Source organism: Panthera leo, chromosome A2 (assembly GCF_018350215.1).
Source record: "Panthera leo isolate Ple1 chromosome A2, P.leo_Ple1_pat1.1, whole genome shotgun sequence".
Classification (NCBI taxonomy): Eukaryota; Metazoa; Chordata; class Mammalia; order Carnivora; family Felidae; genus Panthera; species Panthera leo.
The window spans coordinates 16,780,455-16,804,202 of record NC_056680.1 but is presented as its reverse complement, the minus strand read 5'-3'; the positions used below and the strand labels follow the sequence as shown (position 1 = coordinate 16,804,202).

The following is a 23,748-nucleotide window of genomic DNA, read 5'->3' as shown; positions in this document are numbered from 1 at the left end:
CACTGGAACTCTCAAACATTGCTTCTGGGAAAGCACTCTGGAAAATAGCCTGGCAGTTTCTTATAAAGGCAAACACACATACACCCCATTAATTGCATCTCTAGATACTTAACAGAAATAAAATATACGTCCATACAAAGACCTGTGTGTGTGTGTGTGTGTGTGTGTGTGTGTGTGTGTGTACAGCAATTTTATTCATAATCACCAGAAACAGAGAACAACCCAAATGTGCAACAACTGTGAACACATAAACTGTGGTACAGCCTTACAATGGGAAACTGTTTAGCAACAGAAAGGAATGAGGTATTTATATGCATGTGAACATGGATGAATCTCAAAAGTAACAGGTTGAGGTAAAGGAGTCAGAATCAAGGGGCTATATACCAAGGTGCCTGGCTGGCTCAGTCAGTAAAGCATGTGACTCAACATCTCAGGGTTGTGAGTTCAAGCCCCACGTTGGGTGTAGGGTTTATTTAAAGGTTGCATACTATTTTACATTCTGGAAAAGGCAACACTATAGGGACAGAAAATAAATCAGTGGCTGTCAAGTGGCTGAGGATAGAAAGAGAGAATTGCACAAATGTATAAGGAAATGTTCTATAACTTCCTTGTGCTGGTGGCTACACAGGCCCATCAAACTGTATATTTTAAAAAGGTGAATTTTGCACCTTGTGTCAGGAGTCTCCAAGATCATCCCCAGGTATAACGATTCACTAGCAGGATTTACAAGAGTCAGCACACAGTCCTATTCACAGCTAAGATTTATTACACTGAAAGCAATACAAAGCAAAATCAGCAAGGAGAAAAGGCTCGGAGAGGCAAGTCCAGAGAGAACAAGGGGTGAGCTTCCAAGAACTCTCTCCCAGTGGAGTCAACACAGGACACACTTAATTCCTCTAGCAATGAATTGTGCAAACAGATTTGAAATGTGGTCTATCGGGGAAGCTCAAAGAGATTCAGTGCCCAGAGTTGTTAATGGAGAGCTGGTTATGTAGGCCCCCACTGCTTAGCATGTACCAAAATTCTGGTCTCCCAGAAGGCAAGGCAGGTGTTCAGTGTAAATAAACCTCATTGTTTGCAGAAACAGTTCAGGCACAGTGAGGCACTGGTAAGAGGGAGTGTGAGAACCCTTCTGATATCTGAGTTCCCAGACACCAGCCATGGATCAACCTTGTAAGCAGTCCTTTCCCCAGGTGGGCTATATTAACTCTTTTCTACACCTATCTCAGCGAACCTAACCCAAAAAAAGAAAGAGAAAAAGAAACAGTTCCCTATGTTAATATGATGAAAGTACTTTCCTGGGGCTCCTGTATGGCTCAGTTGGTAGAGGATGCGACTCTTGATCTCGGGGTTTGAGTTTGAGCCCCTACCTTGAGAGTAGAGATTACTTAAATCTTAAAAAACAACTTTTTAGAATTGTAGAATAATTCCATATTTTTTCACAAAAACTATGTTTTGCCTTTCATATTTAGGTGTGCAATCAGGGTGGGCTAGAGCTGGCTTACACAGGCTTAAGAGAAAGTTTGTTAAATGTTCACGTATTTTGTGAGCCAATTGTTAAATACAGCGATTACTAAAAATTAACCTGTATAAACTGAACAATTAAATAGATTATGTAAAAAACAAAAGCAATAAAAAAATAGCCCAAATTCATCACTTCCTACTCATTTTACTTTTATCTCTGTTCTTGAGGTTATTGATGTCAGTTGAATCTGTATGGAAATACCATCTACGTACTGCTAACACGCGTTCTTTTCCTCCTACTCTGCCTTCAGTGACCTTACGTTGGTTGCTTAGAATCAGCCAGGGTAGGAGTATTTACACCACAGAACTCACTAAACGTTGGAAGTCAGGGATTTTGCCCTTTGGGGAGCAGCAGGTTGTTGAATATTCATCAAGCACACTGCTGGGATTGATTTTTGTAAATGACATTAGGTAGGGATCTAATTTCATTTGGAGGGGTATCCAGTTGGTCCAGCATCATTTACTGAAAAGGCTCATTTCTCATTTCCCTCCCCATTTCTCATTTTGCCATTGCTCTATCGTTTTTGCATTATTCAAAGGTATCTGTATGAATGGGTCTGTATCTGAGATCTTCACTCTTCCTTTGATCTACTTGTCTACCTCAGCACCACTATCACACTGTGTCCCCAGATTCATTTAAACCTTGATATCCAGTATACCAAGCCCTCTCAGTTTGTTTCCCAAAAGCATCCTAGCAATTCTGAGTGCTTTCCATTTCTACATACACTTTAGTAACGGCTTGTCGGGTTCCACCAAAACAAAAGCATAAACAAAAACCCTTGAGATTTTGATTGGAACTGGGTACAATCTTAGGTCAATCTGGAGAGAATTCATCTTTACAACATTGAGTTGTCCAATCAATGAACATAGTCTATCTCTCCATTTATTTGCATCTTCTAGAATTTCTCTAAATATTGTTCTATAGATTTCTACATGAAGTGTATTTGTTAGATTTCTTAACAGGTATTTGATTTGTTTATAGTATTAGTATTATAAGCAAAGCCCGACGCGGGGCTGGAACCTACGAACTGTGAGATCATGACCTGAGCCGAAGTCGGACACTCAACCCACTGAGTCACCCAGGCGCCCCTAACCCTCTTTTTTTTTTCAATATATGAAGTTTATTGTCAAATTGGTTTCCATACAACACCCAGTGTTCATCCCAAAAGGTGCCCTCAATACCCATCACCCACCCTCCCCTCCCTCCCACCCCCCATATCAACCCTCAGTTTGTTCTCAGTTTTTAAGAGTCTCTTATGGTTTGGCTCTCTCCCACTATAACCTCCTTTTTTTTTTTTCTTTTCCCTTCCCCTCCCCCATGGGTTTCTGTTAAGTTTCTCAGGATCCACCTAAGAGTGAAAACATATGGTGTCTGTCTTTCTCTGTATGGCTTATTTCACTTAGCATAACACTCTCCAGTTCCATCCATGTTGCTACAAAGGGCCATATTTCATTCTTTCTCATTGCCATGTAGTACTCCATTGTGTATATAAACCACAATTTCTTTATCCATTCATCAGTTGATGGACATTTACCTAACCCTCTTTTTAAAAAACTGTTTATTTATTTTGAGAGAGAGTGAGCAGGGGAGGGACAGAGAGAGGGAGAGAGAATTCCAAGTAGGCTCAGCACTGTCAGTGCAGATCCTGATGTGGGGCTCGATCCCACGAAATGTGAGATCATAACCTGAGCTGAAATCAAGAGTCAGGCACTCAACAAGCTGAGTCACCCGTGTGCCCCATATAATCCTTATACATTTTAATTCTCTTTCTTGGCTTATTGCATTATCCAGGACCTTTCAGTGTGTTGTGAATAGATGTGGTAAAAGTAAACATCTTTGTGTCATTGCCAGTCTCAAAGGGAAAGCCTTCAACCTTTCATCATTAAAAATAATGTTTTCTGTAGACTTTTTGCAGACATAGTTTATAAAATTAAAGACATTTCCTTCTATTCATATTTTGCTAAGAGTTTTTACTTTGAATGGATGTTAAATTTTATCAAAAGCTTTTCTGTATCTATTGAGATAATCATGTAATTTTCATCTTTTATCCTCTGAATACATAAAACTACATTGATTTTTTTCAAAGGCCAACCTAATTTTGCAAGTTTGGAGTAACTATAACTTGGTTGGAAGCATTAACCTTTCAATTTGTTGCTAGACTATATGTTCTAACATATATTTTTAGAAATTTCACATACACATTCCTGAGTTAGATTGGCTTGTAACTTTCCTTTCTTGCACAGTCTTTGTTAGGTGTTTGTTATCAAGGTTATTTCAGCTTTGTAAACTGTATCGAGTCGCCTTTTAGGGTTCCAAGACCCAATTCTAATGGGGGGATGGGGGTGGGCCTTCACATAGAACACTAAGCAATTCTCAGACACCAGCAGGGTGTCCAAGAATTCAACTCAATTCTGATAGTATCTACCTGGGGATAACATCAGATCCAACAGGTTAAGGGTTTAGTCCTACAAGGCTGCCCCACAACCCTCCTCTTCAGATGCCAGTCACAAGCCTCAGACTGTTACCTGTGCTTCGGACAATTCACTACAGATTGGAGGTTCCAATGACCTTCTTAGGTTTGTTTGGTTTGCTAGAGGGCTCACAGAACTCAGGCAAACACTTACATTTACCAGTTTATTAAAGGCTATGATAAGGGATATGAATCAATAGCCAGATGAAGAGATACATTGGACAAAGTCCCACACAAAGGAGCTTCTGTCCTCAGTAGAGCTTGGAGCCCAGTGTGGTGATATGTGGAAGTGTCCTGGTTCCCCAAGTATGGAAGCTCTCCAGAAAAATACCAAAAAGCTGTTCTCTTGGGTTTTTATGGAGACTTTATTACAGAGTCCTGATTGACTAAGTCATTGATTATTGGCTGATTCAACCTCCAGCTCCTCTCCTCTCCCCTCCTGCTGCTATAAACAACTTTGTATAGGGCTTTATGTGGACATAAGTTTTCAACTCCTTTGGTAAATATCCAGAAGTGTTATTGCTGAGTGTTATTGCTCGATTGCTGGTAAGAGTATGTTTAGTTTTGTAAGAAACTTCCATAAAAAAAAAAAGAGAGAGAGAGAGAAAGAAAGAAACTGCCAAGCTGTCTTCAAAGTGACTATACCATTTTGCATTCCTACCAGCAACATATAAGCAGTTCCTGTTGTTCCGCATCTTTGTCAATATTTGGCATTATCACTGCTTTGGCTTTTGGCCATTCTAATAGGTGTGTACTGGCATCTCATTGTTTTAATTCACATTTCCCTGATGGCACGTGATATGGGCCACATGCTTATTTGCCATCTGTACATCTTTAGTGAGGTGTCTGTTAAGATTTTTGGTCCATTTAAAAAAAAATTAACATTTTTAAATTTATTCTTGAGAGACAGAGTGCTACTGAGGGAGGGGCAGAGAAGACAGGGAGACACAGAATCAGAAGCAGGCTCCAGGCTCTGAGCTGTCAGCACAGAGCCGGATGTGGGGCTTGAACCCACAAAGCATGAGATCATGACCTAAGCCGAAATCAGACACCCAACTGACTGAGCCACCCAGGGGCCCCTTGGTTCATTTTTAAATCAGATTTTTATTTTTTTATTTGTTTAAAGATTTTATTGGGGCGCCTGGGTGACTCAGTCGGTTAAGCGTCCGACTTCGGCTCAGGTCACGATCTCGCGGTCCGCGAGTTCGAGCCCCGCATCGGGCTCTGGGCTGATGGCTCAGAGCCTGGAGCCTGCTTCTGATTCTGTGTTTCCCTCTCTCTCTGCCCCTCCCCCATTCATGCTGTGTCTCCCTCTGTCTCAAAAATAAATAAACGTTAAAAAAATTAAAAAAAAATAAAGATTTTATTTATTTTTAATTTACATCCCAGTTGATTAGCATATAGTGCAATAATGATTTCAGGAGTAGAATCCAATGATTCATCCCCTACATATAACACACAGTGCTCATCCCAACAAGTGTCCTCCTTACTGCCCCTTGCCCATTTGGCCCATGCTCCCACCCAGAACCTCTCCAGCAACCCTTAGTTTGTTCTCTATGTTTAAGAGTCTCTTATGTTTTGTTCTCTCCCTGTTTTTATATTATTTTTGCTTTCTTCCCTTATGTTCATCTGTTTTGTATCTTAAATTCCACATGAGTGAAGTCATATGATATTTGTCTTTCTCTGACTAAGTTCACTTAGCATAATACCCTCTAGCTCCATCCACCTTGTTGCAAATGCCAAGATTTCATTCTTTTTGATTGCCAAGTAATACTCCATTGTATATATACCACATCTTCCTTATAAAAGATTTCATTTTTAAGTAATCTCTACACCCAAGGTGGGGCTCAAACTCACGACCCTGATATCAAGAGTCACACACTCCACTCTCTGAGTCAGCCAGGTGCCCCATTTAATCGGGTATTTAAAAATTATTGTTGAGTTTTTTTTTTTTTTAACTCCCCCAACTCCCAACCCATATTTTTGAGTTTTAAGAGTTCTTTATATATTTTGGGTAACAGTCTTTTATCATATGTGTCTTTTTAAAAAATGTTTATTTATTTTTGAGAGAGAGAGGACAAGCAGGGGAAGGGCAGAGAGAGAGGGAGACACAGACTCTGAAGTAGACTCCAAGCTCTGAGCTGTCAGCAGAGTCTGATGCGGGGCTCCAACCCACAAACTGTGAGATCATGACCTGAGCCAAAGTTGGACGTTTTACCAACTGAGCCACCCAGGCGCCCCTATCATATGTGTCTTTTGCAAATAATTTCTCCCAGTCTGTGGCTTGTTTTCTAATTCTCTTGGTCTTGTCTACTGCAGACCACAAGTTTTTCATTTTGGTGAAATCCAGCTTATCAGTTATTTCTTTAGGAGATCATGTCTTTAGTGTGGTATCTAAAAAGGCATCACCATACCCAAGGTAATCAAGGTTTTCACTTATGTTGTCTTCTTGGAGCTTTATAGTTTTGCTTTACATTTTAGTTTATGGCCCATTTTGAGTTAATTTTTATGAAGCATATAAGATCTATGTCTAGATTCTTTATTTTTCCTGAATGTGGATGTCCAGTTTTTCCAGTACCACTTGTTGAAGAGATTATCTTTTCTCTCTTGTATTGCCTTTGCTCCTTTTTCAAAGATCAGTTGATTATATTTGTGTGGGTCTATTTCTGGGTTCTCTTTTCTGTTCCATAGATCTATTTATCTGTTATTTTGCCATTATCTCACTGTCTTATTACTGTAGCTTTACAGTAATTCTTGAAGTTGAGTAGCATCTATTCTTTAACTTTGTAATTCTCCAGCAATATAGTGTCAACTATCCTGGGACTTTTGCCTACCCATACAAACTTTGGAATCATGAATGTTGGTCCATAAAATAACTCGGTGGGATTACACTGAATCTGTAAATCAAGCTGAGAAAAACTGACATCTTGACAATATGGAGTCTTCCTATCCATGAGCATGGACTATCTCCATATTTATTTAGTTTTTCTTTGATTTTATTCATCAGAGTTTTATAGTTTTTCTCATATAGATATTGTATATATTTTGTTATATTTATATACCTAAGTATATCATTTTTGGGGGTGCTAATATAAATAGTATTATGGTTTTTTGTTTTGTTTTTTGTTTTAATTTTTATTTATTTATTTTTGAGAGAGACTGCATGCGAGTGGGGGAGAGGCAGAGAGAGAGAGGAAGAGAGAGAATCCCAAGTAGGCTCTGTGCCATCAACACAGGGCCCAGTGAGGGACTCATCTCACAAACCATGAGATCATGACTTGAGCCAAAATTGAGTTGGATGCTTAACCAACTGACAAACTAGGCACCCCAATAGTATGATGTTTTTAATTTCAAATTCCACTTGTTCATTGTTAGTATATAGGAAAGCAATTGACTTTTGTACATTAACCTTTTATTCTGCAACCTTGCTAAAATAGTTTATTAGTTTTAAAATATTTTTGTTGATTCCTTCAGATTTTCTACATAGACAATCACATCATCTGCAAACAAAGTCAGTTTTATATCTTCCTTCTCAATCTGTATACCTTTTATTAACTTTTCTTGCCTTATTGCATTAGCAAGGGCTTCCAGTATGACGTTGAAAAGGAGTGGTGAGAGGGGATAGCCTTGCCTTGTTCCTGATCTTAGTGGAAAAGCTTCAAATGTCTTAGATTTAAGTAAAAAGTTAGCTGTAGGATTTTTGTAGATAACTTTTATCCAGTCAAGAAAGTTCTTTGTAGTTTTCTGAGAGTTTTTATCAAGAATAGTAATTGGAGGGGTGCCTGGGTTGCTCGAGCAGTTAAGCATCTGACTCTTGATTTTGTCTCAGGGCATGATCTCATATTTGTAAGATTGAGCCCTGAGTTGGGCTCCGTGCTGAGCATTGAGCCTGCTTGGGATTATCTCTCTCCCTTTCTCTCCGCCCCTCTCCCTCTCATGCTTTGCACTTGCTCGCTCTCTCTCTCTCAAAACAAATAAATAAACATTAAAAAAGAATTTAAAAAACAATCATTGGAAAATAAGTCAGTCAGAGAAAGACAAACACCATTTGATTTCACTCATGTGGAATTTAAGAAACAAGACAGATGAACATAGAGGAAAATTTTTTTAATTTAAAAAAAAGAGAGAGAGGCAAACCATAAAGAGACTCTTAACTATAAGAACAAACTGAGGGTTGCCAGAGGAGAGGTGGGCAGAGGGATAGGTTAAATGGGTGATGGGTATTAAGGAGAGCACTTGTGATAAGTACTGGGTGTTATATGTAAGTGATGAATCACTAAATTCTACTCCTAAAACTAATATTACACTATATGTTAACTAACTGGAATTTAAATAAAAACTTGAAACAAACAAACAAAAGTTAATACAAAGTGGCAAACTAGGCATTAAGATAGGGTGGTACACGGGTGCCGGGGCAGCTCAGTTGGTTAAGTGGCCAACTCTTGATTTCTGCTTAGGTCATGATCTCATGGTTCATGAGATCAAGCCCGGCATTGGGCTCTGCACTGAACACTGCAAAGCCTGCTTGGGATTCTCTCTTTCTCTCTTTCTCTCTCTCTCTCTGCCCCTAGCCCCACCCCTCTCAAAATAAATAAACTTTTTTTAAAAAAATAGGAGGGGTGCCTGGGTGGCTCAGTTGTTTAAGTGTCTGACTTAACATATTGGGTCAGGATCTCAAAATTTGTGAGTTCGAGCCCCACTTCAGGCTCTGTGCTGTCAGCTCAGAGCCCACTTCAGGTCCTCCGTCTCCCTCTCTCTCTATCTATTGATATGATCATATGGTTTTTCTTTCTTAGTCTGTGATGTGATGCATGTTAATTGATTTTCAAATGTGGAACCAGCCTTGCATACCTGGAATGAATCCTACTTGGTCATGGTGCATATAATTCTTATACATTGTTGGATTCGATTTGCAAATTTTTGTTAAAGATATTTGCACGTATGTTCCTGAGAGATCTTGGTCTGTAGTTTTCTTTTCTTGTAATATCTGTATCTGGGTTTGGTATTGGGACGATGCTGGCCTCATAGAATGAGTTAGGAAGTATTCCCTCTGTTTCTATCCTCTGAAAGAAATTGTGGAGAGGAGCGCCTGGGTGGCTCAGTCAGTTAAGCATCCAACTCTTGATTTTGGGTCAGGTCATAATCTAGCGGTTCATGGGATTGAGCCCCACATCAGGCTCTGCTCTGACAGTACGGAGCCTGCTTGAGATTCACTCCCCCTCTCTCTGTCCTGCTCATGCTCTCTCTCTCTCTAAAAATAAATTAAATAAAAAAAAATTGTAGAGAATTGGTACCATTTCTTCCTTAAATGTTTGGTAGTATTCATCAGTGATTGCATCTGGGCCTGATGCTTTCTGTTTTGGAAGGTTATCAATTATTCACTCAATTTCTTTGATAGATATTGGTCAATTCAGGTCATCTATTTCTTCTCACGTGAATTTTGGCAGATTCTGTCTTTCAAGGAACTGGTCCATTTCATCCAGATTATCAGATTTGTGGGACCCCTGGGTGGCTCAGTTGGTTGAGCGACCGACTTCGGCTCAGGTCATGCTCTCACGGTTTGTGAGTTCGGACCCTGTGTCCGGCTCTGTGCTGACAGCTCAGAGCCTGGAGCCTGCTTCGGATTCTGTGTCTCCTTCTCTCTATATCCCTCCCCTATTCATGCTCTCTCTCTGTCTCAGAAATAAATAAACATAAAAAGATTGTTTCAGATTATCAGATTTGTGAGCACAGAGTTGTGCATAGTATTCCTTTATTATTCTTTTCATTTCCAAGGGATCTGCAGTGATGTTCTCTCTTTCATTTCTGATATCAGTAACTTGTTTCTTCTTTTTTTTCTTAGTTAACCTCACTAGAGGCTTATGATTTTATTGGTATTCTAAAAGTTCCAGCTTTTGGTTTAATTAATTTTTTTCTGTTGCTTTCCTGTTTTCCATTTCACTGATTTCTGTTCTAATTCTTATGTATTTTCTTCTGCTCACTTTGAATTTAATTTGCTCTTCTTTTTCTAGTTTCCTAAGGTAGATACTTAGATGATTGAGATTTTTCTTCTTCTCTAATATGTATGCATTTAATGGTGTAAATCTCCCTGTAAGCACTACTTCTACTGCATCCATAAATTTTAATGTTACGTTTTAATTTTCACTTAGTTTAAAATGTGTTTAAATTTCTGTTGAGATTTCTTCTTCAACTCATGCATTATTTAGAAGTGTATTGGTTGGGGGCGCCTGGATGGCTCAGTCAATTAAGTGTCCAACTCTCGATTTCAGCTCAGGTCACGCATGATCTCACGGTCATGAGATCGAGCCCAGCGTGGGGCTCTGCTCTGGGCATGGAGCCTGCATTCTCCCCACCACCCCACTTGCGTGCACGTTCTCTCTTTCTCTCTCTCTCTCTAAAAAATAAAAAAATAAAGTAGGTTTCTTACAGGCAACCTATACTTGAGTCTTGTTTTTTGATCCGTTCTGATATTCTATTTTAATTGGTGTATTTTGGGCATTGTCATTCAAAGTGACTATTGATAGACTTGGATTAATAGTTACCACTTCGTTATTGTTTTCTATCAGTTGCCTTTGTTTTTGGTTCCAATTTTTCTCTTCCCATCTTTTCCTGCCTTTTGTTTAATTAAACATTTTATATTATTCCACTTTCTTTCCTTTTCTCAATTTTTCTTTGTAACAGCTTCACTGAGATATAATTCCTATGCCATACAATTTACCCACCCAGAGTATACAATGCAATATGTTTAGTGTATTCAGAGTTGTGAACCATCACCTCAATTTTAGAACATATCTATTACCCCAAAAAGACAACCCATACCTATTTCCCTTTTCTAATCACCCCCCCATAGTCCCTTGCAACCATGCATTGATTTTCTGTCTCTATGGATTTGCTTTTCTAGATATTTCATATAAATGGAATCATACAGTATACGTTCTTCTTGTGAGTGACTTCTTTCGTTTAGCGTAATGTCTTCAAGCTCCACCCATGTTGTGGCATGTTTCAGTTTTTCACTCTTTTTATGACCACATACTATTCCATCGTAGGGATATATCACATTTTATTTATCCATTAATTGGTTGACAGGTGTTTGAGTTTTTTCCACTTTTTGGCTCGTATGTATGTGCTATTATGAACACTTGTGTCTAAGTTTTTTGTGTGGACATATGTTTTCACGTCTCTTAAGTAGATACAAAGGAGTAAAATTGTTGAGTCATATAGTAATTCCATGCTTAACCTTTTGAAGAACTGCCAGACTGTTTTCCAAGGTGACTGCACCATTTTACATTTCTACTAGCAGTTTCTATGGGTTCCAATCTCTTCACACACGAAACAATACTTGTTATCATCTGTCTTGTGGAGTGTGGTCATTTTAGTAAGTGTGAGGCGGAATCCCATTGTGGCTCCATTAGTTTTGATATGTAGTATTTTTGTTATCCAGTTTCTTCCATTGACCCTTTGCTTCTTAGAATTATGTTTCCTTCTTTCTAAACCTGTAGGAGTTGTCTGATTTTGTAGTTGTTACTGAATTCTAACAAAACTGTGTTGTAATTAAAGAACATATTCTATATAATTGAAATCCTTTTGTTTTAGATATTTATCTTACAAACAGGATATGGATGGTTTTACCAGTCTGGATTTTTTTTTTTTTTTTTTTTTTTTTTTTTTTTTTTTTGCTTTAGAAGTTCAGTTATCTTGGAGTTTATTTAAACTAAGAGAAAAAGGTCACAATGTTTTCATGCAATACATACTTGGTTCTTTTTTTTTTTTAATGTTTATTTATTTCTGAGACAGAGCTTGAGCGGGGGAGGGGCAGAGAGAGAGGGAGACACAGAATCCGAAGCAGGCTCCAGGCTGTGAGCTGTCAGCACAGAGCCTGACGCGGGGCTCGAACTCACAAACTGCGAGATCATGGCCTGAGCCGAAGTCGGTAGCTCAACTGACTGAGCCACCCAGGCGCCCCCACACTTGGTTCTTTAAATAACAACTGTGACAAATAACAGAAAGAACTCTGGAATGCTGCACTTGTGATCCATACAAAACACCAACATTTTGGATGGTATATAGTTGAAAGAAATGTCTCACACACTTTTTGAAATACTGTAGTGGCCAATACATAGAGGCATGCCTTAGGTGGGCACCGGAATGCAGCTTAGAAAAGAAAACAAAATGTCACACTGGAACTACTCCATTTCCTCAAAATCACCGAACAGGAAGAGCAACATTGAACTTCCATACCAATTTTACACAACTTCTCTGTAGTACCTTGACTTCAATCCAAGAGCAAAGGTTAATACTCTCCTCCTCTAGTTTTGGAAACAACTGCATGGTAAACTTAGATGACTTTCCCCCCTGGATTTTCCCTGGGAGTGGCCTTTTTAATTTTTTTTTATTTAAAAGAGGGCAGGTTTGGCACTTTTATACTGATGTCACCAATGTTAATATTTCTTGGGATCTCAAGAAGATTCGTATTCTTTACAGCTGATACAGCACAGGCTGGAGCTCCCGCTAAGCCAGCCTCAGATTTCTCCAGTTTACACGTCAATTTGTGTCACAATCTCATTCATGTTGACCTCCAACACCATTCCCCCCATCACCATTTCTGCAAGAATATCGTGAACCTTGTCCACATGGAAAATTAAATCCGGTTCAGACATCTTCAAAACACTTGTCTAACGTTTCCACAAATACTTGAATTAGATCTAAAATGCCAACTTCACTTTCTGAAGAATCCACACAGAAGACAAAATATAATGTTGCTTCGTGTCTATCGATCAGTTTGCTGTCAGATCCTCCAATTAACAATCCTCCTTCTGGGAAATTACAAACATCTTCATCTCTCTTAGATACCAAATGGAATGTCTCCCTGATGATTTGCTGTTGTGTATCTTCACTGTAGGGGCTGGTAGAACTTGGAGAGCCGCGGCTTCCCGTGGTTGTTGAAGATGAGGGTCGCCTTGATCATGGCTGAGCCGGGCCCACTGGGTGGGCGCTGGGGGCCAGGGCAGGGACGGGCGCGCAAGCCTCGCCTCGGGATCTCACTGGCGATCGTTCCCCACCCGCCCCCTCCCGCACGCTTGCTGGAAAAATTTTAACTGAAAGATTTAGTCCATTTATATTACAATTTCTGATAAACTTAGATTTAAGTCTCCCACCTTACTCTGAACTTTATCTTTATTCTCTGTTCCTCTTTTTCATCTTTTAGATTTTCTTACTTTTTAATTTTTTGCATCAAAACACTCTACACTTTTATCTACTACCTGACAAAATATTTTTCTTTCTTTCTTTTTTTTAATAAATTCTGTGCCCAACGTGGGGTTGAACTCACAACCCGGAGGTCAAGAGTCACATGCGCCTCTGGCTAAGCCAGCCAGGTGCCCCTAGCAAGATCTTTTTAAACAATCTCCTTTGAAAATTCATGTGTTGAGTTGGAGCTTCAAAGTCGTCTTGTTTACCATTTGCCTAGTTTACAAAATGAAATGATTATTTTTATCATTGCATGTTTTGCCACTATCAATTTGAAAGTTAGTAACTCCTTTTCTTTGTAAATGTTTATTTTTGAGAGAGAGAGAGATAGAGAGAGAGCGCACGCATGAGCGGGGGAGAGGTAGAGAGAAAGGGATCTGAAGCAGGCTCTGCACTGACAGCAGAGAGACCAATACGGGGTTTGAATTCACCAACTGTGAGATCGTGATCTGCGCCGAAGTCGGACACTCAATCGACTGAGCCATCCAGGCGCCCCTATTAACTCTTTTTCTGTTTATTTAGTGGTTTCTCTAGAACAGTTCTGACCAATTTTCCATCCTGTGATCACTGGAAATGTTCCAGATTTATGCTGTCCAATGTAGTAGCCTACTAGCTACAAGTGGCTGTTGAACATTTGAAATGTGGCTAACAGAACGGAGGAACTGAATTTGAAATTGTTTTTTAGTTTTACCTTGCTTGATTTTCAACACCCATATGTGGCTAGTGGCTATCATATTGGATAGCACAGCTCTCGAAATTGCAGTACACATTACTTTCTTTTACTGATACTAATCTGATACTAGTATTATCTGATACTAGTATTAGTGTCTGATACTAGTATTGTTATTACCCTTCTCCCAGACAATGCAAAAACCTTAGGAGGCTAACTCACTTGTTCCTCCCTCGACATATGTGCTACAGTTAATATTTTAAAATTCTCTCCATATATTTGCAATTTCTAAAGCTACTATCGTTATGATTTTACACTGTGTCCCTTTGTTCAATCCATTCCTGAGTCACTCTGGTCTTTCTTTCCCTGAGTTGCAAGCTCATTTTCACCTCAGAGTCTTTTTGTACTTGATACAAAGTACAAGTGCCTGTCTGCCCAGGCTATCTTCCCCTTATGTAGATGTAAGGTTGACTCTTCCTCATTATTCAGATCCCCACTCAGGTGGATTTTTTTTTCTTTGCTTTGCTTGTTTGTTTGTTTGTTTGTTTGTTTGTTTGTTTCAAGTAAGCTTCATGCCCAGCATGGAGCCCAATGCAAGGCTTGAACGCATGACCCTGAGGTCAAGACCTGAGCCGAAACCAAAAGTCAGATGCTCAACAACTGAGCCAACTGGCATCCCATGGGTGGATATTCTCAATGAAGCCTTGCCTTACAGTCTATTGCATACTTTGTTGACTGTCTATCCATAAGGTATCACATTCCTAACAGCCTTCATCATTATGCCTCTTCTGAGAGACCCCATGTTTCAGGGTAGGTCCTGATTGGCAAGCCAATCAGGGTGATCTCTGTCACCATGCCATTGATTGGTTTTGAGCTTGAGCATGAGATGCTGCCCTGGTAAATGAGAGAAGCTTGCTGGAGGAATTCTGTGAAAAATTTCCTACTGCCAGGAAATGATGATCTCTTTAGTAAATGTCATGCCTGCCTGTAACGCCTGGCACTGCAACAGCCACCTTCAGACTGTGAGGGCACTAGCCTGAGGGCAAGGCTAAAGATAGCAACACAGAGAAATGGAGAGTGCCTGGTTCTTCAGAGATATCACTGAACATAAGAACTGGCCAGTTCTGGAGCTGTTCTGTCTTCAGGTTTCTGGAAGCCAAAAGCATTTCAACTTTTCCCTTTTCTAATATGCTTCCCTCCACACACACCCTCCCCATTAAGGTCCTCATAATACTTTTCACTATTGGGCACTATTTTTATTTTTTAACAAATATTTGTACAGTATTTACTATATGCCATTTACAGTTTGAAGTACTTTACAAATATTAACTCTTTTAATCCTTGTAACTATGCCATACGATAGATGCTTTTATTATCCCCACTTTCCAGAGAAGAAAGCTGAGGCAAAGAAGTTTTAAATAGCTTCCTCTTGGTCAGAAGGTGGAGCTAGAACTGGGACTTGAACCTAGGATTTCTGACCCTAGAGTCAATGCTCATACCCACCGTTGCCTCCCTGGGTTTTCATTATTGGGTACTTGTTTTCTGTCTGACTTACATGGAATAGCAGTAGTTTCTTGAGAGCAGAGATCCTGTCTTGTTCACAACCGTGGTTCCAGGGCACTGCAGGGAGGTGGAAGTCTTTACTGCATGGATGAATGAATGATTGGATGGATGTATGAATGATTGGATGGATGAATGGATGGATGGATGAATGAATGAGCTGTAGACTCTAGTTCCCTGAGAACAGGGCAGTTTCTTATTTACATCCACAGCCTGGAGCCAGGAATAGGACTGAGCCTTCCTCAGGGTGTATTCATTGGGGCCTGTAGAGTGAACCCATCGCTGGATCCCTGAGGACGCCCCATCTCTGGGGTCCCCAGGGGAGGCTTGTGCAGAGGTCCCAGGAGGCCTCAAAAGCATGGCCCTTTGTTTGGCATTGCCTTGTTGTTGCTGGGTGCTCTTGTGCTGGCTCCTTCTCATCCCTTCCCTGCAGAAGGAACGGAGCTGGCCTGCTTCCCCCTTGGCACTACATGTGCTCATTTGAAGTTCCTGAGGCCAGGCCCAGTGGGCGGCCCAAGCTGCCATCATTAATCACACAGCCCGCTGCTGCCTGCCCACGCGGCCTGCTTTGAGGGTTGGCCAGAGACTCCGGTGGGAACTGCTCACTGCCCTAATTGGGCCTCTCTTGGGAGGCGGCAGGTCCCGCTTCTCACTTGTCTTTACCCTGGCTGCCACTTCAGCGTCTCAAGGAGGACAGCATGCTTCCTGGTCTGGCCGGCTCTGCGGCCAGCCAGGGCAGAAGTTCACCCTTGTTCTACAAACGGAGAAATGGAAACCCTGGGGTAGACTGGGTCCCTGCCCAAGGCCATGACAAGGCCAAGGAAGGTTGCCAGGAATAACCACCAGAAAGCCAAGTGACACAGCTCTGTTCCTCACTCTGCTGGCAACTGGAATGAGTTCCCACAAGAAAAAAGACCTCCCTTCGGCTCCTGTGGCCACCCAGGCCCTGCCAAGCACCAGGCACAGGACTCTGCTCTGGCATCCGTGCAGATGTGTTCATGTGAGAATTGTCACACTCCCCAGAGACCCTGCCAAGCCCCCCAAAACCAGATGAGATCATGGCCAACAAAAGTAGATGGCAGGTCCCCTCTGAAGTGTGGTGGGCCAAGCTGGCTTGCCAGGTACTGCTGTGACGTCTCTGCTCTATACCTCAAAATTTGTACTTCCTGGAACATGGAAAGAGTTTTCAGATGTTTGATGGTGGGACCAGGGGAGGCCTCGTCTGTGAGCGACTTGCAAGGTGCCACTCATCAGTCAGACTCAGGTCAGGGAAGAGCTTAATTATCAGCTGGTCCTGGTCACCTCTCTGTAGCCTAAATCACCTCTAGAAAAATCCTTCAAGATCAGCAAGAAGGCTCTCATGACCTCCCTCCACAGTCCATTTTTCCTCTTCTGCCACCTTCCACACCTTCTTGTTACAAGAGTCATTTTTTTTTTTAAGTAGGCTCCATGCCCAATGTAGGGCTTGAACTTACAACCCTGAGATCAAGAGTTGGATGCTCTACCAACTAAGCCAGCCAGGCATCCCTAAATGGGTCATTTTCTATTGAGCCCTCTGGCCCCTCTGTCCATGTCACCTCCTCGTTCTCATTTCATTCTCTATTCACTTGGAATGAATCAGGAAGTCTCTTTTGTTGCTTTGATGGTCTTTTCAGGACTCAAGGACAGCCAGAATGCTGTTCCTGAGCCTTCTCTTCTTCCAGGTGAATGTCTTAATCCCTTCAGACATCCCTCATATGATGGCTCTCCTGGCCCCCTGGTTTCCTGGGTGCTCTTTTCAGGAAATCCTGGGTGGGTCCGGGGGTCTCTGTACTCTAGGTGTGAACCCAGAGGGGACACTTGCCCAGGTTCACCCCAGCACTCACAGGGCCAGGCCTGAAGTACAAATGCAGATCCATGTCTGAAAGTTTACAAGTTACGATTCACACTAACCATTCAATAAGCTCTGCTACTTGATCTTCGTACCCTCCTAATGTCTTGGAAGGCTAAGCTTGCATGTAGGATTCTTGAACTTGGAGTTCTGCCCCAGAGTGTGATGGAGCTGGGACAGCAGTCCTGCGGCCTGGTCCCCTTCCCTCCTAGGCCTGTCTCCACCTTCAATGCAAGACACACCAGGAACATACATAGGGACACCTGAATCCCCCTGTTCCAGCTTTGTCTATACCCCTCAGCCTCTCTGACCCCATCCCTCAGGGAGAGGGCTAAGGAAGCAGGCTCAGGGCCATTTGGGCAAGAGATTCTGGGGTTCTGGGTACTGAGTACGGCCTAGAAGAGGAGAGTATGGATTCTGAGCAGGCATGTCCCTTGACCCTGAGGACTCTTCTTGCTTGGGTCTGAGGACCTTGGCAACTTGCCTTATACCCACGCCCGCACCGTGCATGCCTCTGTTGGGTCGTCCTGAACTGATACTCATGCAGTCCCTGAGGTCATTTTCCTGAGGAACGTGACTGCTCTAACTCTTCAGTTGGGTTTGGGGACCTGTGAGCTGGACTTGGCCTTTGTCAAAACCAAGTTTCGTATTTCTAACCTGGTAAGCTTATTCTGAGCCCTACAGTTAGTTGTGTCCTCTAGAAACATGTAAGCTCTAACTGCCCATATCTTCGCCACCCTTGTGTTTGCTGAATGTGCCACCAGGACACCCCCAACCAAGCCCTTCATAAGTCATCGTTCAGCCTGGGGCCTGGCTTTTCCCCTGCTATCAACTCCTCTCTGGCTACGTCAGTTCCGGGGTGTAGGGTTAGTGGCGTTGAAAGCCAGCTAATGACGGCGGTGGGGATGGCGAATGGGGAGTGTGAACGGCGCTTCGTGAACTGTGAAGCTCCCACTCAAGCTCTCCTTCCTGGCGGACTTTGCAAGCCCATCAGCGGAGCTGTAGGCAGCAGGTTGCACGGTTCCGAGCTTCAGGATGTAACAGGGCTCACAGCCCCCAACTCCCAGAGCTCCAGCTGGCTCAGGGTCCACCCACAGGCCAAGCTTCCAGGTCATCTTCCCCGTTTCTGTCATTTCAGCCCTCCCTCCACATAACCTCGCCCTGATGGTCCTTCCAGCACCTCCACCTCTGTGCCCACCCACGTCCTGTGTCAGCGCCACCACCCAGACGCTCCCCCAGGAAGGACCTTGGTCAGCTGCTCGAGGTCACCCCCTTCTCACGGTGGCCCCCCACATCCAACAACTGATCCAGCTGGGGGCAAAACCCCTGGCCACCTTGGCCTAATGCCAGACAATCCTGATGACCCATTTTAGCTCCAGGCCTCCCCGTGGGGTCAGCGGAGGCTGCCATTGGGCCTGCATCACATCTGGGCTCCTCTGGCGTGATACAGACAGGAGCATGTAGGTGACAGCAGGCTTGATGGGGGAAATTTAGAAGGTTGCCGCTCAGCCCTTGAATGACCATGATATTCCTTCACCGTAACCCTCAATTCCTTGGGCTTTACTGAATTGTGACTAGTATGCTTACTAAGAGCTGCTCTGCAGCCAGGTACCAGACGAGGCGCTCAAGAGCATTACTTCATCTGATTCTCACGACAGCCCTCAGACATGTTGTAGGCATCACTTTCTCTGTTCTTCAAAAGAAGGAATGTGAGGCTCAGTGAAGTTAATAGAGGATGGGGACACACGGCCAACGAGAGAGACATCACACCAGACTGATCTTTCTTTCTTCTCCCCCGCTCCACTTCTTTCAATGTTTATTAGGTTTACCAAATGTGCTTTCTCTTTCTTTCAACTGTGCATTTTTTCTTAAGAAACCTCAACTGGGATGCCTGGCTGGCTTAGTCAGTAGAGCATGCAACTCTTGATCTCAGGGTCATGAGTTTGAGCCCCACGTTGGGCCCAGAGCCTACTTAAAAAAGAACGAAAAAGGAAAAAAACCTTACCGAAGGCACATTATTCTCAAGTACACAATTAGAATAATGTCACTCATCCCAAGATGATTGCTTAATGTATTTTACTTTTTTAACCAAGTATATAGAAAGAGGGACATAAAAATTTAGTAGTATATTTCTACAGTTTTTTTTTTTTTCAGACCAGCATTTTTTAATCCCTTAACCTTCTTATTTATTCATTCAAATATCTTTATGTTCTTATTAATCCTCTAGGGAAAGTTATTTTTTTTTTTAATTTTTTAACGTTTATTTTATTTTTGGGACAGAGAGAGACAGAGTATGAATGGGGGAGGGTCAGAGAGAGAGGGAGACACAGGATCCGAAGCAGGCTCCAGACTCTGAGCCATCAGCCCAGAGCCCGACGCGGGGCTCGAACTCACAGACCGCGAGATCATGACCTGAGCTGAAGTCGGACGCTTAACCGACTGAGCCACCCAGGCGCCCCTAGGGAAAGTTATTTTGAAATTTGCATTAAAAAAATCTATAGGCATGGTACTTATTTTCTGGTTTCTCAGTGAAACAGCTGTCTTCCTCATTGTGTTTCCCGAGGGCCCAGGAGAGGTGAATCCTTGGGGGTTAAAGGAGTCACGAAGGAATTACTGAATGGAGCAGCAGGGGTGACAAGTGTATGACAAGTGTGAAGTACAGTGAGAAATCTTCAGAGAGCTATCGGAACCTTTCAGCTCTCAGCTGCAGATTTGGGGACCACACTAAGATCCTTTGCAATGGGGGGGGGCAAGCAGGAGGGGTTCCCAGCAGGGGATCAGGGCTGTGAGATGTGGTAGAAAGGAAGGGGCTGTTCTTTTGTCCACACCCAGCAGAGAGCCCTCAACACCTGCAGCAATTGTTCTAAAACCAAAAATGTAAGCAGCTGTGGGCTCAGAGCCCTGGGGAAAGAGGAGGGAGCTGCAAAGGAAATTGAGAAGGAACAGTGGGGGGAGTAGCTGGACAGGCAGGCAAATGAGCTGAAGAACCCGTGTCAGGGCGTGATGGGCCATGTGAAGGGCTGCTGAAGCTCCATGAGGTGGGGAGCAGTGAGACCTGGCTGTGGGTGAGCCACGTAGGTATCCCGGATGACCTCGACTTGAACAGGTCCAGGGAGTGGTGCGGGTGGAAGCGTGATTAGAATGGAGGAGAGGCAGGGGCACCTGGGTGGCTCAGTTTGTTGGGCATCCGACTTCGGCTCAGGTCATGATCTCACAGTTCGTGGGTTTGAGCCCCGTGTTGGGCTCTGTGCTGACAGCTCAGAGCCTGGAGCCTGCCTGCTTCGGATTCTGCGTCTTCCTCTCAATCTGCCCCTCCTCTGCTCATGCTCTCCCTCTCTCTTTCTCAAAAATGAATAAACATTGAAAAAAAAAAAAAAAAGAATGGAGGAGAGGCAGTCCACAGTGTGCTGGGGGCCCCGTTGCCTGGGGCCTTTCCTGTGGAGGCTGGGGGCACCCATGTTGTTGGACCCATGCCTGGCTCCCAAGTGCCAGAGAACCCCACCTCTGGCATGCATCAGCTCTGGGACTGGGCAAGGCTGAACCTGCGGGCCCCACTGCAATCCTGTCCCGGGCTGCCCCCCTCTCCCCTGTCTGCCGCAGAGGAACATAGGCGCAGCAGCAGGCCGGGGTCTCCAACCCGCACCTCTGCACGTCGGGGTGTGTGACCTTGCCTGCCCCCTACTTCCGCTCTGGCTTCTATCCCAGGACATCACCATTCCTGTCTCGGCCCTTCTCCTGGGTTGCTGCACAGTCTCCTCCCTGCCATGGACTCAGTTGCCAGTTCTTCCCGCCCACGGGCCTGAAGTACGTTGAGGGGCCTTCCTTCCAACCAGGTTCCCGGGACACACAGCGTTCTGATCCTACCCTTACCAGGACACATTACAATACCTGCCCATGGACATGCATCTCTCTCAGCTGCACCTTACGGGTGGAAGGTGGAAGCAGGGCCCTCTGCTCAGGGCCCTGGGTCTGCTAGCAGAGTCTGAAGTATCTCTACAAACACACATTTTTTTTTTTTTTAAGTCTCTTTATTTCATCTTTAAAATTCACATGAAATTTGCGTTTGACTTCATGGTTCTGTTTATTTTAATTTTAATTTTTGTTTTTAATGTTTATTTATTTTTGAGAGAGAGAGAGACAGAGTGAGTGGGGTAGGGGCAGAGTGAGAGGCAGACACAGAATCCGAAGTAGGCTCCAGGCTCTGAGCTGTCAGCACAGAGCCCAACATGGGGCTCGAACTCACGAACTGTGAGATCATGACCTGAGCCAAAGTCAGACGCTCAACCGACTAAGCCACCCAGGCGCCCCTGTTTATTTTAATTTTAAAGGATCAACTATTGTAGCACTTATACATTGAATTCTTAACTTCTCGGGGCGCCTAGGTGGCTCAGTTGGTTAAGCTTCCAACTTTGGCTCAGATCATGAACTCGTAGTCTGTGAGTTCAATCCCCTCATTGGGCTCTGTGCAGACAGCTCAGAACCTGCAGCCTGCTTCGGATTCTGTGTCTCCCTCTCTCTCTGCCCCTTCCCCACTCATGCTCTGTCTCTCTCTCTCTCTCTCTCAAAAATAAATAAACATTAAAAATTAAAAAAAAATTCTTCACTTCTCCCCCAACTAAATATTCAAGTAAAGCCGATGCCCAGGTTGTCCCCTGGCTTCCTGAAGCCCTGCCTCCCTGGGGTAAGTGTCTCCCATTGCAGGTGCCCAGGCCTCCAGCACAGGTTACATTTTACAGTGTCTGTGTGGCCATTGCCAGCTACTCTCCCCACATCCTGAGAATGGGCCTGTCCCCTCTTCTCCCAGCCTGGTCCCAGTGCCCTGTCCACCCCCTCTTCTCTCTTCAAAGTTCGCAAAATCTTGCCCAGCCTCCTTGGGGTTGGGCAGGTTGGACGCACCTGCCCGTGGCCACACTGTTGCTGTGGCACTTCTTGGCTGGTTGGAGGTGTCTGTCCCTCCACTCCTATGACAGGGGCTCCGATTGTGCTTCCTTAAGGGGTGGGTGAGCTCAGATAGACCCTGTGACTATCCAATCAAGTCCCCCCGACTTTATCGCTTGAGGAACATTCTGGGCCCCCAGGGGAGGGAGGCAGACCCTTGGGACAGGCCACACTGGGCAAAGTTGGGGCTCTGTAGATCCTAGGGCCAGTGGATGCTCAGACTCTCTTGGGCTGGCCAGTCCCGGCCAGAGCTCACAGTCTAATGGCTCCATCATCAGAGACCTGAGTGGTGATTACATTCAGCTGTGCAGTTCCTTGGCCCGGGATGCCAGACTGTGTGATGGGACGGGGCTGGCACCAGAGTGTGGGACGAGGGACGGCTGGCAGGGAAATCAGAGCGGCCCTTCTGCCACCGGCTCCGGCTTTCCGCTGCTGACGTGTAAGAGGATTAGGGCTCAGAACTCTGGACAAGGGGCTTTTATTCTCAGGGCTGCATTTTCATTGGCTTGCACAGCCCTAAAGACAGGAACAAAAGCTGAGGGGGCATTGCCAGATCTCTCACCCTCCGAGCCCTGTGCTTTGCAGGAGTGAGGGAAGCCCCAGCCCAATCAAGGTCGGTGCCTGGCATCCAGCCCCATCCAGGTCTGCCTGAGGCTAGGGCTCCAGACCCCGAGGGAGAGCTCCTCACTCTGCCTGGGAGGCCCAAGCCACCTGCAGGCTGGCTCAAGGGATTTCCCGAGGTGGCCATGGCTTGCAAGGGAATCAGAGAATCCTGGAATGTCAGGATGGGAGGAAGCATCAGACACCCATTCCAGCCTCCACTGAAATGTACATGGGGGAAACTGTGGCCCAGAGAGAGGCCATGACTTGCTCAGGGTCACCTGGTGAGGGAAGGCCCGAGCTGGGACTAGAAGAAGGAATGTGAGACAAAGAGGCTGCCTGGCCTTGTCTGGAAGTCGGGCCTTGCCCTCCAGAAAGGCACTGAGGTGATGTCTTCCCAGCACTGGTCAGTCTTGCCTGCTCTCAAATTGCTTATAAATGGAATCATTCAGTATATACTCTGTTGGATAGGATTTCTTTCTCTCAGCATAATGGTTATGGGTGTTGACTGTATCAGTATTTTGTTCTTATTGCTGAGAATATGGCACAGTTTATCTGTTCACCACCTGATGGGCATTTGGTCTGTCCCCACTTTCTGCTACAAAAGAAGCTGTTATGAACATTTATGTACAAGTCTTAGTTTTATAAAAAATGTTTTGTCATGGAAAGGATAGAAAATAATGTGGCAAGTTCACTTTTTAATCAAGTGTAAGCATCTTGCCATATTTGCTTGTTTTCTTTCGAGAAGAAAATACACATATGATGAAGGCCCCTGATATTTGCTTCCTGGAGGTAACCACCATCTAAACTAGCATCATGATTCCTGTGTACATTGTTGGTCATTTTACTAGGTATAGTCATTCATTCTA

At 43.8% G+C, this 23,748-nt stretch overlaps 1 pseudogene; it reads right to left on the bottom strand.

Moving 5' to 3' along the window:
- Positions 1 to 12,319: 12,319 nt before the first annotated feature.
- LOC122213379 lies at positions 12,320 to 13,009 on the bottom strand (annotated as a pseudogene).
- Between the last annotated feature and the right edge of the window lie 10,739 nt (positions 13,010 to 23,748).